This window comes from Gobio gobio (genome assembly GCF_949357685.1).
Source record: "Gobio gobio genome assembly, chromosome: 15".
NCBI lineage: Eukaryota > Metazoa > Chordata > Actinopteri > Cypriniformes > Gobionidae > Gobio > Gobio gobio.
This window is the reverse complement of record NC_137108.1, coordinates 31,624,828-31,636,926: the sequence shown is the minus strand read 5'-3', so window position 1 is coordinate 31,636,926 and position 12,099 is coordinate 31,624,828. Positions and strand designations below refer to the sequence as shown.

Sequence of the window (12,099 nt, the reverse complement as noted above, 5' to 3'; positions counted from 1 at the left end):
AGTAACTTGCTCTGTCCTGTCTGTCGGCGTGTTGTCAGTGTCCTCTTTGCTCCGCGATGTATTTTCTCTACGTCAGAACGTGTGTGGTGTGAGAGCGCCATGGCTTGTTGGACATAGCAACAGTAACTAAAGGGGGCGGGTCTTTGCGAACAGTTAATTGCACTCGCTACTGTTGCGTTTCCTCAAGCTGGCAACCCGCGTGAACGTAGAGTCTGAGGAGGAGGGGGTGGGGTGAACAACGATCTACAATATTTTGAACTTCTATTTCGATCACTAGATGTCAATCCAACATACCGCACTTTTAATAGCGGTTGTATTTTATTTATCTGCACAACTAAACCCTCATGGAAAAGTGTGTTTAAATGTATCCGGCAATTTTAAAAGTGCATCTCGAGTCCCCTGCTCCCCTTCTGTTGTGCACAATGCAATAACCAGTCTTACGTAAACACCCCGTAAGAAACCCATCCAATCTTCCATCAGGTGAACCCAAAAGCAGGTTAATTATCCAGGGCTTCCAGTTCAGTCAACCTGCCGACTAGTTGATTTTGAAAATGCGATGCATTGCAAATCCCCGGGAGGAAATCAGATTCCATCGTCTAAATTCATTAGAGGGTGATGAAAGCAACATAAATGGTTTCATAATATCCTATATCAGATTATCCATGTATGAACAATGCTTTTTCTTCCACCACAAGTGGGAAGAACGGTTAACATTACGTCCTTCCCGGGGCATTCTGGGAAATAAACATATTATAAAGGAGCCCAGAGAGTTTAAAACCAGATTAGAAAGTTGAAGGCTCACAACAATTCCAGCACAAGCAGCTAATCAATGCAGCAGGAAGAGTTGTTCCATTATAAAGTGATTAAGAGATCATTTAAAGCACAATCTGGAGCAACCCCAAGCCCACCACCCTGGAGTAAGACAATCAATAACCTGTATGTATGGAGAACAGTAATTAAAACAGAGAGCTGCAGTTCGCAATGCAGGTTGGGGTGGGAGAAGGACGGGGTGGTGGTGGCTTTGGATGGCAGTTTGGGGAGGAAAGCTGTTCTGGACACACTTGCCCATGGATGTGAGCTCAGCTTGGAAATTTAGCATACCAATGTGACGAGTACAAAAAGGTGTCTGTGTGGAGTCTGGAGGCTGAGGATATGGTTGAATATTCAAATGAGGTAAACGGAGTAATCATGACTCCATAATCAGGTGGAAAGAAGAGTCGCTAGAAAAAAGAAATAATAAAAACAATGACACACTTCAGCGATTTCACATGGTTATCACTCAGTACCCATTTAGCTCTCATTACTCAGCTAGCCTTGCTTTCTTAAAGATGACAGTTTGTGTAGGCAGCAACTTCTTTCCTCATGAATCACAATGCGTGCGTGAGTACGTGATCTACACGGTGCTTTTGTTTTCATAGAACTGACAGAAAAAAAATGTAATGATATTTCCAAGGTCATATGTCTGAGCTATTCAAAGACACCATGGGTTTATAACTGCTATTAATTGTAGATGTGCAATATATATCAGTATCATATTGGTCTTCAGATGAAATTAGATATATCAGTCATAAATTTATATTTTATTGTGCATGCTCATTTTCACTACATTTTATACTTTAGTTACCTTTGTCATTGTCTAAACCTCACAAAAAAATACTAATAATTTAATTAAAAACACTATTGAATGTAATAGAGCAAATCTCCTAATGATACATTATACTTTGCGTTTATTATAATATTTTGACGCCCAAATTAACTTGTAGTGCTTTATTTTAAAACTACCATTAACAAAAACAAATTATATAGAGGCCATAACATAACATTCTATTCCGAATTTTATTATAGGTGCATTCGTATTACTAATAAATTAAATATAATTAAAAATATAAGAAAAAATATATAATTCAGGTAATTCTTGTAATCACCATCTAAGTGACAACATCTTTTGATAGAAAAAAACTTAAAATCGCTGTCATGTAGCCATTAAGGAACAAAAAAAAAAAACTCGCTTTGGACCTCCTCATCTGCTGGTGATGAGGATTTTGAAATCTATTCTTAACTCTTAAGGCCTGTTCACACCGGGACGATTTTCGCACGCGTTTATCGCCGACGTTTAACGCCTCGGGACTAAACAATGGGCGCCAATATGAGTGTTCACACCGACGCGCAAAACGGCAGGCGTAAAAGCGGCATTTTTAAAAAAAACGCCTCAGGTTCGTTTTTTTATTTTGACGCGGCGCGTAAAAAACTGTCCGACCAATGAGATCGGCGCTTTTGTTCACGTGCCTGGAGCTGCTGAAGTGACAGTAAAACACGACTTGGTGGTGCTGAAGCACAAAACGGTCTTGCCGAGCACACATTGATACGACGAAGAAGTAGTAAGTAGACAAAGAAGAAGATGAACTGCTAATGCTGCTTGCCAGTTAGCAAAAAGTGTGTGAATGGTTTTGTCCATATACATAATATGTCTATGGTTTTGGCAAGCACGTAAATACTGTCTCTCTTCTCCTTCTGTGTGACAAGCGAGTGTCAGAGGCTTAAAGTGCCGCAGCACCATCTTGTGTACCGGGAGCGCATCGACTGAATGTGCACGTTCACTCGGCGCAGCGCCAGTGAAAATCGCTTGGGTGTGAACACTCAAGACGCGCCGAAAAACGGCACGAAAAACGCTGGCGATAAGCGCGCGCGATATTCGTCCCGGTGTGTACAGGCCTTTAGTCTTAAGTCTTAACTTGCAGCAACTAAACGCAACTCATTACGCAGTTGGAAATGAATGAAAAATAATTTGTAATGAACAAAGCTGTTGTACTCAGCAAGCGATCGGCCTTTCCTTTTTCTGCGTGTAATCTCTCTTAATTTGCAAACATCTCTCTGTCTTTGTGTAGTGTCTGGACACACTCCATCTCAGCGTGCTTTGCAGGAGTGGCCAGTTCTCTGTCTCTCTCCATCTGTGGCTGCTGTGGCTCTGCGCGTGATGTTTGACAAGAGGTTAAAGTTTCAGAAAAATGGCTTACAGATCTGCTGGAAGCCAGGCAGTGTGTCCAAGGGCAGAAGGGAGCTGAGGGCTGAGGCCTGTAACTCGTCCAAAGTGACGTCCAACACACACTGGTTCTCCCTCTCAGTTTTGCATCACACTTTTTTTTATTTTACTGGGTTCAGTGCTTACTCACCCAGGCTTTGAAGCCCAGTGCTAGTTCTACTACTAGTGAAAGCACATGCTTCAACGAACACCTCTAAAGGTTGGCCATTTTTCCCCCAGTTACAAAGTTTAGAAGAATTTTAATATCTACACATTTTCAGACAAGAATCAACCACTTTATGTCACAATACAAACCGAATTTCCTCCGCCCAAAACGATCTGAAACACTGGAAAAATCAGGGGCCTTGTCCATGCAGAAAAGTTTTCAGAGTTGTACTGTACGTCAAAACCTGCACAAAATTCAATTTAGAAATCCACTCAGCGGAAGATTGAGCATACATATATCCACACTAGCCTGGTCCTACCACTCTCGTACATTTCATTTGTACAGAGTCTGGCCACTTTCCATTGACAAGCGTTAACTTCCTTGAAGGCGGGTACTCTGTTGAAGTTTAAAACTATTGGATCTGCCCAGAGCCACTCTGGATCTGCCATAACCAATCAATCGCTAACGTTTGGTCGTGACGCATGTCATCTCGAACTAGCGCACAACATCAACATCATCGTTCTCAGCCACTCCCTCTGTTCGCTGATTGGACCAGTTCAAATTTGACTGGAGAAGACCAGAGAATATACCGCAATCCCAGACAGAGTCCTGAAGGAAAAAAAGAGTACTTTCTGGGAAAAATCCCAGAAAAGTACTGAAGTACGTAGGAGGGCGGAGCCAGGCTATATCCACACCCGTCTGATCCCCAAATCAACCATATATGAAGCTTACAACACCTAGTTTTACTATGCATAATCTCAGCTGCATATAGGGTACAGTCCAAAAATTGTGCGCACGGCTTTGTGATCAGTAGTAAATACTGCTCCATCTGAAAGCACTGCGTGATTTGAGTCGCTTATAACGTGCATTTGAAAAAGCAACATGCATCAAAAACCTTTCCAAACATGAAAAGATTTTATGAACCTCTTGTCCAACAACATTTAATAACATGTTTTTATTCCAAACTCACTTCATAACAACAGTTGACCATCTTTCTGTGAGATGTGGCTTCTTACACAGAATAAGGCACACAACCTATTTCATAGAAGTATAAATATACTTTATTATTATAAAAAACACCCAAGACGACTTGAACTCAGATAAACCATAAATTGTTGTGGTTGTGTGTTTATTGTTCATGTTTAATCATCAATCTTCTGTTTATCCAGCTACAGCGATAGTATGGATTTTCTGAAATCACGTGCATTATTGTATTTCTGCGGGGCATATTTGGGTTTCTGCGCAAGAGCGCCCTCAGGCTTTCAGATCGAGCAGCATTTACTGCTGATCACAATGTAGCGCTTCAAGCAGCCATGCTACAGATTTTCTGTTGTGCCACCCAAAGATTTCTGGCCACCCCATTAAAAATATCCTGGAGGTGTCATGGCTTGCCTCAGACTAGAGTATGAATAGGACTGGTACTTGGACGATTTCAGCAGAAATACCTTATAGGTGGGGTAAGCTATATTGAAGCTATATTCAAGCTATATTAAATGCTTTAGAAAAGTGTCTTGGGCCGAGTACCAAAACAAACTTGTAGCCAATCAGCAGTAAGGGGAGTGTCTATTAATGATGGGGATAAGAGAGCTCACTTAGTGCAGGTCATTATTCAAAAGACACGACACACAGTGACGAGAGATGGCAGATAAAAAAAAAAAGTGGAAAATGTCTGTGGAACAAAAGAAGGCTTACGATCACGCAAGAAGTAGACCCGTGTAAATATCGGATCAGCTTTCCAGCACTGGAGAGAACAAGGAGCGCTAAGGCCTGCAATCGGACGCCAAGGATGCTTTATTCATTCTCGATAGGCGAGTATATACTGGCTTTTGCTTGAATATGCTCATGCGTCATGTTTGCTTGTTTGTCCATTTGCAATCGTATCGTCGTTCACTTCAGCTATAAAGACCCATTCATTTCCACATCCCATAAACCACTGTCTGTTTCAAGCGTCAGCTTGCAGTGTGTCCGAAAAGTATGATAATAAACTCCTAATATATGTTTGTTACCTTTGGTTCCTCGTTTCGTGATCGATATAACCCTCTAATCTTGTCATAATTGTAATATATTCGTTAGTTGAGACTGTCGTGCTCGTGCTATCGAGTTGTTCATGAGAACTGTGTTTGTGTTTTTGGGATGTAAAGGATGACTTTTTCATTGAACATTCGACCTGGATTACCATAGTAACACATATTGCTTTCACTTATTGATGACATCATAGCCACGGCCGGCTGGCACAGCAGATTCTGCCATAGACGTTGCCTGCGTTGCGTACGTATGTGTGGGGCGGAGCTATCAAAATAAGGGCGAGACCCTTTTGGGGTTGGAGCGTGTTTGTTTTGGTGATTTGAAATGGCAAAATCGGTTACGATATCTCTACATCGGTTAAGATATGGCTTACCCCACCTTTAAGTGTGAACATGACAAATAAGCATCATCGACCGCCAACTACTTCATAACAGAGTTTAGCACAACGATGCCATTCATTACAGCAGATTATGAAGGCCTGGCAGAGATGCCATGACGTCTCAGCTGAAATCTTAAGCCTGTACAGCCCTTTAGCATTCCTGTATTTGTATAATGCAAGGACTCCCAACTTCCAAAGAGGTTCATAATAGCTGGAATGCCCCCAAGTTGTACCCACCCAGAGAGAAGTGGCCAGGTTTGAAGGCCAAGGCCCACTGATCGCACTGCCATGTTGGCTGCCCCTGCAAGAGGGCTGCGTAATGGATGATGCCGAGGCCCTAGGTTTGACAGGTAATAATTCACTCCCCAGGGGTATGAGACCCCTCGCTGGACTTAGGCAGCCAGGCAGGAACAACAGTTCTCATTCCACTGCACCCCAACTGCCTCATAACCCTCCTCTCCAGGTGCATCTTCCAGCTATTGCCTACACTGTTGCTACGGGTTACAACAATCAACATGAAATATGAGGGGCCATTATAGTGCGGAGTGAACTCCCTAGAGTAACTAATTGAAAGCGATCTATTGTGTCTCCCAGCCGGTCCAGAACAGGTAGACGATGGTTGTTTAGTCCACATTCAAATGTAGAGAATGAACTGAATTGCATTTGTTCCATTCTAGAGTTTCAATCCATCATAAAATTGTCTATGAATAACTAAAGCAGGGTAACAAGTCTCAAAAGTAAATTGTCCTAGTCTGATGAAATAGGGAAGTAAAAAAACAAAAGGTCGATGATAGCTTTGATCCAAACATAGCACCAAGCCTATTTTAGCTCTCATTACCCTAAGAGCCATTAGGAGCACATAGCCATCCACGGTGCACCACTAGCATAACATCGTTCAGGGCAAAACTACAGCAATGGAAATTGGAAATAAAATTACACCCAGGCTCTATGCATCATTACACTACCTAGAGGCAGCCATGATGGGCTGAGGTAAATTCAAAGGGAAAATGACTCCTGTGTCCTGTGTATGTCTGACTACTATCAAAGATCTCCTTCTAGACAAGCAGGTTAACGATTATAGAGAATAATTAAACCAGGCTTTTAACCAAAACAATGACTATGTCTGTATCTTTACTTTTATGTACCTCATACTTTACTGCAAGATTGTTTTGCTTCAAAATTACAGTTAAATTATTGAGAAATATTCTCTGTAAAACAGCCAAAGCAATCTGCGAGCAATGTTTTTTGGACCACAATGTTCTTCAAAATATGTTTTTTTGTGTGTGTTCAGCAAGAGAAAGTAAGTGGAACGACATGAGGATGGATGAGTAAATATATTGACAGAATTTTCTTTTTTGATTGGACAGTCCCATTAAATACATAGACATTTTACACATAACAGCTGTTGAGCTCAAACAATAAGAAAGTCAACAGTATATTCGAGGGTAATTGTAAAACATAAACAATATCTAAAAGTCTTAAAATTAGTGAAGCAAAGCAGAAAGGAAAGCTATTTAAGTGGAAACCATCACACTCTCTGCCTGTATTCATCATACTGGAACCCATTAAAATTCTACTTGGGCCACTTCAGAATTACTAGTTGAATATTTTAAGGGCACTTATATTGCAATTATGGACCAAACCTACTTATTAAATAACAGTTATCAAACGTTTTTTAAAAAAAAGAAAAAAAAATACCACAGGAAAATGTCTAATGATAGCTCAGTGAGCTATTTATTATTCAATAACACTTTAGATGATTCAAGGCAACCTCGGGGTAGACGCCAGAAATATACCTCCTGCACCCGGAGGGATGAACCCTCCAAGCTACTCTTAGTCTTGCTTACGGTTGAATTTTATCAGGGGAAAAAAGCATTTTAAGAAAGCAGGGTCAGACATCAAGCGATGCTTAGGGCAAAAACACCATCGAAAGTGACAAACATGCCCTAGATATTTAAAATCTGGGGGCAAAACATGACCCTGTAGTGAACTGATCTATTGCAAAAGGTACCAGCAATGTAGGCTACTCAAGTAAAGCGTTTGTGTTATATCTTGTACATTACAACAGATGCTTTTGTATTTGATACTTAGGCCTATTTGATGGATGACAGTCATTATTGCTCAGAACGAGAATTTATTTCTATTGATTGATTCACTTAATGGACGACATACTGTGCGTTTTATATAGTTATAAAATACCCTCATAATAGATAAATAACAACCCTGAAAATGAATTGCAGGGCCAGGGGTCAAATATTGTCCTTTAAAAAAAAAAAAAAAAAAAAATCTGGCAGTGTTACAAACAGGCTACCCGTTATTATGAAGAGGTTGTGTTTCGATTTAACCAAATGTAACATTTAAACTAACTATAGTAACCATTGTTCGGCAAAAGTACCATACTAAAGATGTCAAAAGAAGGCTACAAGTAGGCTAAAAATGCTGCTTTTAAACGCTCGTACGCGTTTGCTTGCGTATTCGACTGCGCGGTCAAATGCACTTCTCCATCAAAATGCAGTTCTTGGCAAGATATTGGACACAGTCAGCTTTTGTCTCAAGTGAATGTACACAGACAGGATGAAAAAAAAATGTATGTGTCAAAACAGATTTGTGCATAGATCCTGCAGTGTAAACGCAGCCTAAATCTCCCGCAGTCAATTATGTCATTAATAATACTCAAAAAATATTGGCAAAGGAAAAAAAAAACACAATCACTACCTCACTGGCACTGCTCTCATCTGGGTAACTTTAAAGCGTTAGCATTAATAAGCCTACAGTTAGACACTGGAAACGTCACGCACTCTTTGCTCCTAATGGCTTTCTTTGTTCGATCTTCATTTTGTTTACTGAAGTAATAAACTTGACTGAAAAATAGTCGAAGCCAAGGCTACCTGTTATTTTGATTGAAAATATTACATTTGCACTTTAGGAAATAGTCAGGATCGTGATCAATAGCCAATTAGATCTGCTGATATCGAGAATAGTGAAATTCAACTGTAATGGAATCTGGTTTAATGACAACAAGTAGCCTACAACTCTGATATTTCGGTGTCGCTGTCATAAAAAGAAATAAAACTAAACGACATAAAAAGGTTTGGATATTGATATTACGTTTATTTAGGCTACTATCTGTTCCGCTGAAATAATCATTTAAGTATTTAATTTCTGCACTATAACCACGGTAAATGTTCGGAAGGGTAATTAATTGGCCGCCACACTGTTGGTAAAGGTGCGCAACACTGAATGAACTGCCTGCTGCACTTTCAGTTCCGTGCCTAAGGCCAAACTACTCTAAAACCACCGACCAGCAGTCCAAAACCAGCATGTCCATCTTTCTGGACCAGGACAACTCTCTCCGTGTGCTCTACCATCCAGTGCTGCCCGTGTTATCCAAACAACTGAACGCTTTCGTGCAAAGCTTGTAACCGCAGACAAGAGAAGTGTTTCACGTGCAAACACTACAGGTTTAAATGGACAACGGAGATACTTCACGTCATTATATGTTTCTTATCAACATGACCAATGCGTGTTCTACGTTGTCGTCAACAACTATGTCACAGCATTAGAAATATTGTAGGTCGACAACCCAGCGGTTTTGATATTTAGGTGTGCAATGAAGACCCTACATGTAGAGTATAAACGTCTGAACCCAAAACTAGCAAAAAAATACAATTATGAGCTGTAAATCAGATCAGAAACGCACTGTCTCTAGCAATAAAGGCTGCCTTCACATAGGCACTGACTGCAATATTTACCGACCTGGAACGATACCTGCTTATTTTCCCCCAAACATGTGCAAAATATCGCAGTGTGTTTCCATCCTACACAAACTTCGCTGGCTGTCACGGCCAGAGTTCAAATCATATAAACAGACACGAAGAAAAAAAACTTCTAACAAAGGAGAAAACCAGCTCATTTACCTTTGCTTCCTTTTTTTAATTTCCCTTTGTGCTCGCGCAGAGGGTTGATTCCTTGCAGACGCGAAGCTCGTCCGTATTAAAACACAGACGAAACGGAAAAGCAGGTTGTTAGTTTAGTGTCCCCTCAATTGGTTCATTGTCTTCATTAATCGCATTGGTGAGTGCGGAGCACCCCTTGGCACACACAGTTGACACACGCCTATGAAAAAGCAAGACTGCGCTAAAACTCTATTACATTGCGAACGATCGCTCCCAGGCCACACCCCTGGTTTTCGAGTGACAGGTCGCTTGTCCAATCAGTATTCGCCGAACTGTTTTGATGGTTCTCTTTAAAAGTTTCTCATAAGCCCGCCCAAAACGTGAACTGTTTGAACTGTAGATCGTTGTACATGACTAAATGTCCAAAACAGCTGTCCAGAAAGAGTCCGATGGCCAGTAGTGAATGAGGTAATAGCATTTTGAGTTACCTCATAAAATGAAGCCATTTGTTCCAATAGTGGATGTGTGGCTCGTACCATAGCCTACACAAACATTTTTTTTTTTCTTTTCACAAGGGATTTTTCTAACCACAAAAACATGGTGTAGACCATGCATTGAGTAGCTATGTCAAATGGGCTACTTAAAGTCACCATGAAATCAAAGTTGACACTTCTTTTAATGGATATGGAAGTATCTGTGCCGCGATATTTTAAATTTTCATCAAAATCTTCATATCCCTCTTGCAGCAACATCTCTTCTCTGATGACGTGTTCACTTCCGCGAGGGCGGGACAACCTGTCACTCACATGAGATCACAGCAAGCAATAGCAAACCACAGCGATCTAACGATCCAATTCATTTCTGATGGACAAAATTAAGTCAGAAAAAAATAAAAGAAAATTGCCACTTCTGTTTAAACTTTAAAATGAGTCAATTCAAAACATCTTCAATACAAAATGACAAATTATGGCTGTTACCAATAAATTCACATCAACATCACATACAAATATATTTGTAAATAATGCACTTCATAACATAATAAATGCTCTGCTATTGTGTACAATTTTACAAAAGCTTTCTATTTCAGATAAATGCTGTTCTTTTTAACTTTATATTCATCAAATAATCTTGAAAAAAAAATTGGTCAAAAATTCCACAAATATTTAACATGTTTATATATATTTTGGACCATGGTCCTGGTTATTTTCTGATCCTCATAGGCATATACTTTGAAGAACAAACATTCAAAAGTGTGGTTTTTGGTCACAGAGGTTCTCTGGACTAAAGCTGAGAGGAGATCAACTTGGTTCAGTGGGCACTTTTAGAGAGCTCAGTTCTCCCTTGACAGGAGATTTCCAACAGAGCTTAGCCATGGAACATAAAACCTGGGCGTTCTGCAGTGGTCAGACATTAAAGTCCACGTCCATGTGATGTTGAACATATTTTTTCCCTTTCATTTACATGTTATTTATTTTTGTGCCATAAATAAAACATAAAAGGGAAAAATAACACGCACAGTCACTATGCAAGGGTTAAGTTATAGCTCTAAAATCCATCTGTATGTCATTGGTGATTTTTTTGAGGGGGTGGGGTGGTGGTTTGGGTAGTAGACCATATGAAAAACTACAGGTAAAGTGTAGGGCAGAGAAATGAGTAAAAAAAAATATGGGGAGAGTTGAACCATGAACATTAATAATTCCCAACATGGCAAAGAGTTTAAAATGTTTAAGAGCAAACTGTGAAATTATCGTTGTGTTTTGCTTTGTCATGCTTTTCACGGACTCTGTGGGTTTTTGGTTGGTTTGGCATATTTACAGACAGATTTATCTGTAATTTTCTTTGGCAGTTGGATGTTTGCTAAAAGCCCAGTAACTGTGGTGAGCTCTCTGGAAAAGAAAAAGATCCAAATTCATTCAGTGCGGATAAAGCTCTTCTATATCCTTTGACTGCTCACTCTTCTGTAATGGATGCTGACAAAATCTTTAACGTGCTTTCTGTCTTTCTTCCTCTCAACCAGCTATCGTGGTCAGGGGGTTGTGAATGCAAGACTATTTTTTACAAAGGTTCCCTTTTAATTGCTTCTGTTTCTTTTGATCCTTATGTCTTGACTTTATCTGATTCCGAGGGTGTCATGGATCATCAAAACAAAGGCACTTGAATACCAATTTGTGATAGAATCTGATTTGAATTTAGATTCGTACCGTCTGGTTCAAAGACATTGTTCATACTGTAATATTTTAGGCTAAAACATTTATTCAGAATATTGAAAATGCCATGAATTATTAAAGGGGCTATATGCGTTTTTCTGAAATTTAAACTCGCGACTGACACCTGTGGCCAAAAAACAGAACTGCTCTTATTTTCTGCTCGCTCTCGCAGCGGTGGTGAAGTCACATCCACAGACAGCGCGGGAAAAAAACGACCCGCCAGAAAATAGGAAAAATAGGATACAGGCTTATAGGTGCACCCACTGTGAGCGGACAAGGTGTCAGTATGTTCATCAGGAGATGTTTGAGTCATAAATGGTAAAATAAAAAGGCTATTGTTACGTTTATTTTGGGGGAAAAGTTGCATATAGCCCCTTTAAGTAGATCCATACACATCGATTTCCATA

The 12,099-nt window shown here is 40.1% G+C and overlaps 1 protein-coding gene across 2 annotated transcripts in view; it reads right to left on the bottom strand.

Annotated features, from left to right (window-relative positions):
• sema6cb (semaphorin 6Cb) overlaps window positions 1-9,723 on the bottom strand; it is a 160,234-nt gene extending 150,511 nt beyond the window's left edge. For both annotated transcript variants that reach the window (XM_079837110.1, XM_079837111.1), the window contains exon 1: window positions 9,507-9,723. The gene's annotated coding sequence lies outside the window, so the exon portion shown is untranslated. The remainder of the gene's footprint in view (window positions 1-9,506) is intronic.
• Window positions 9,724-12,099: the final 2,376 nt, after the last annotated feature.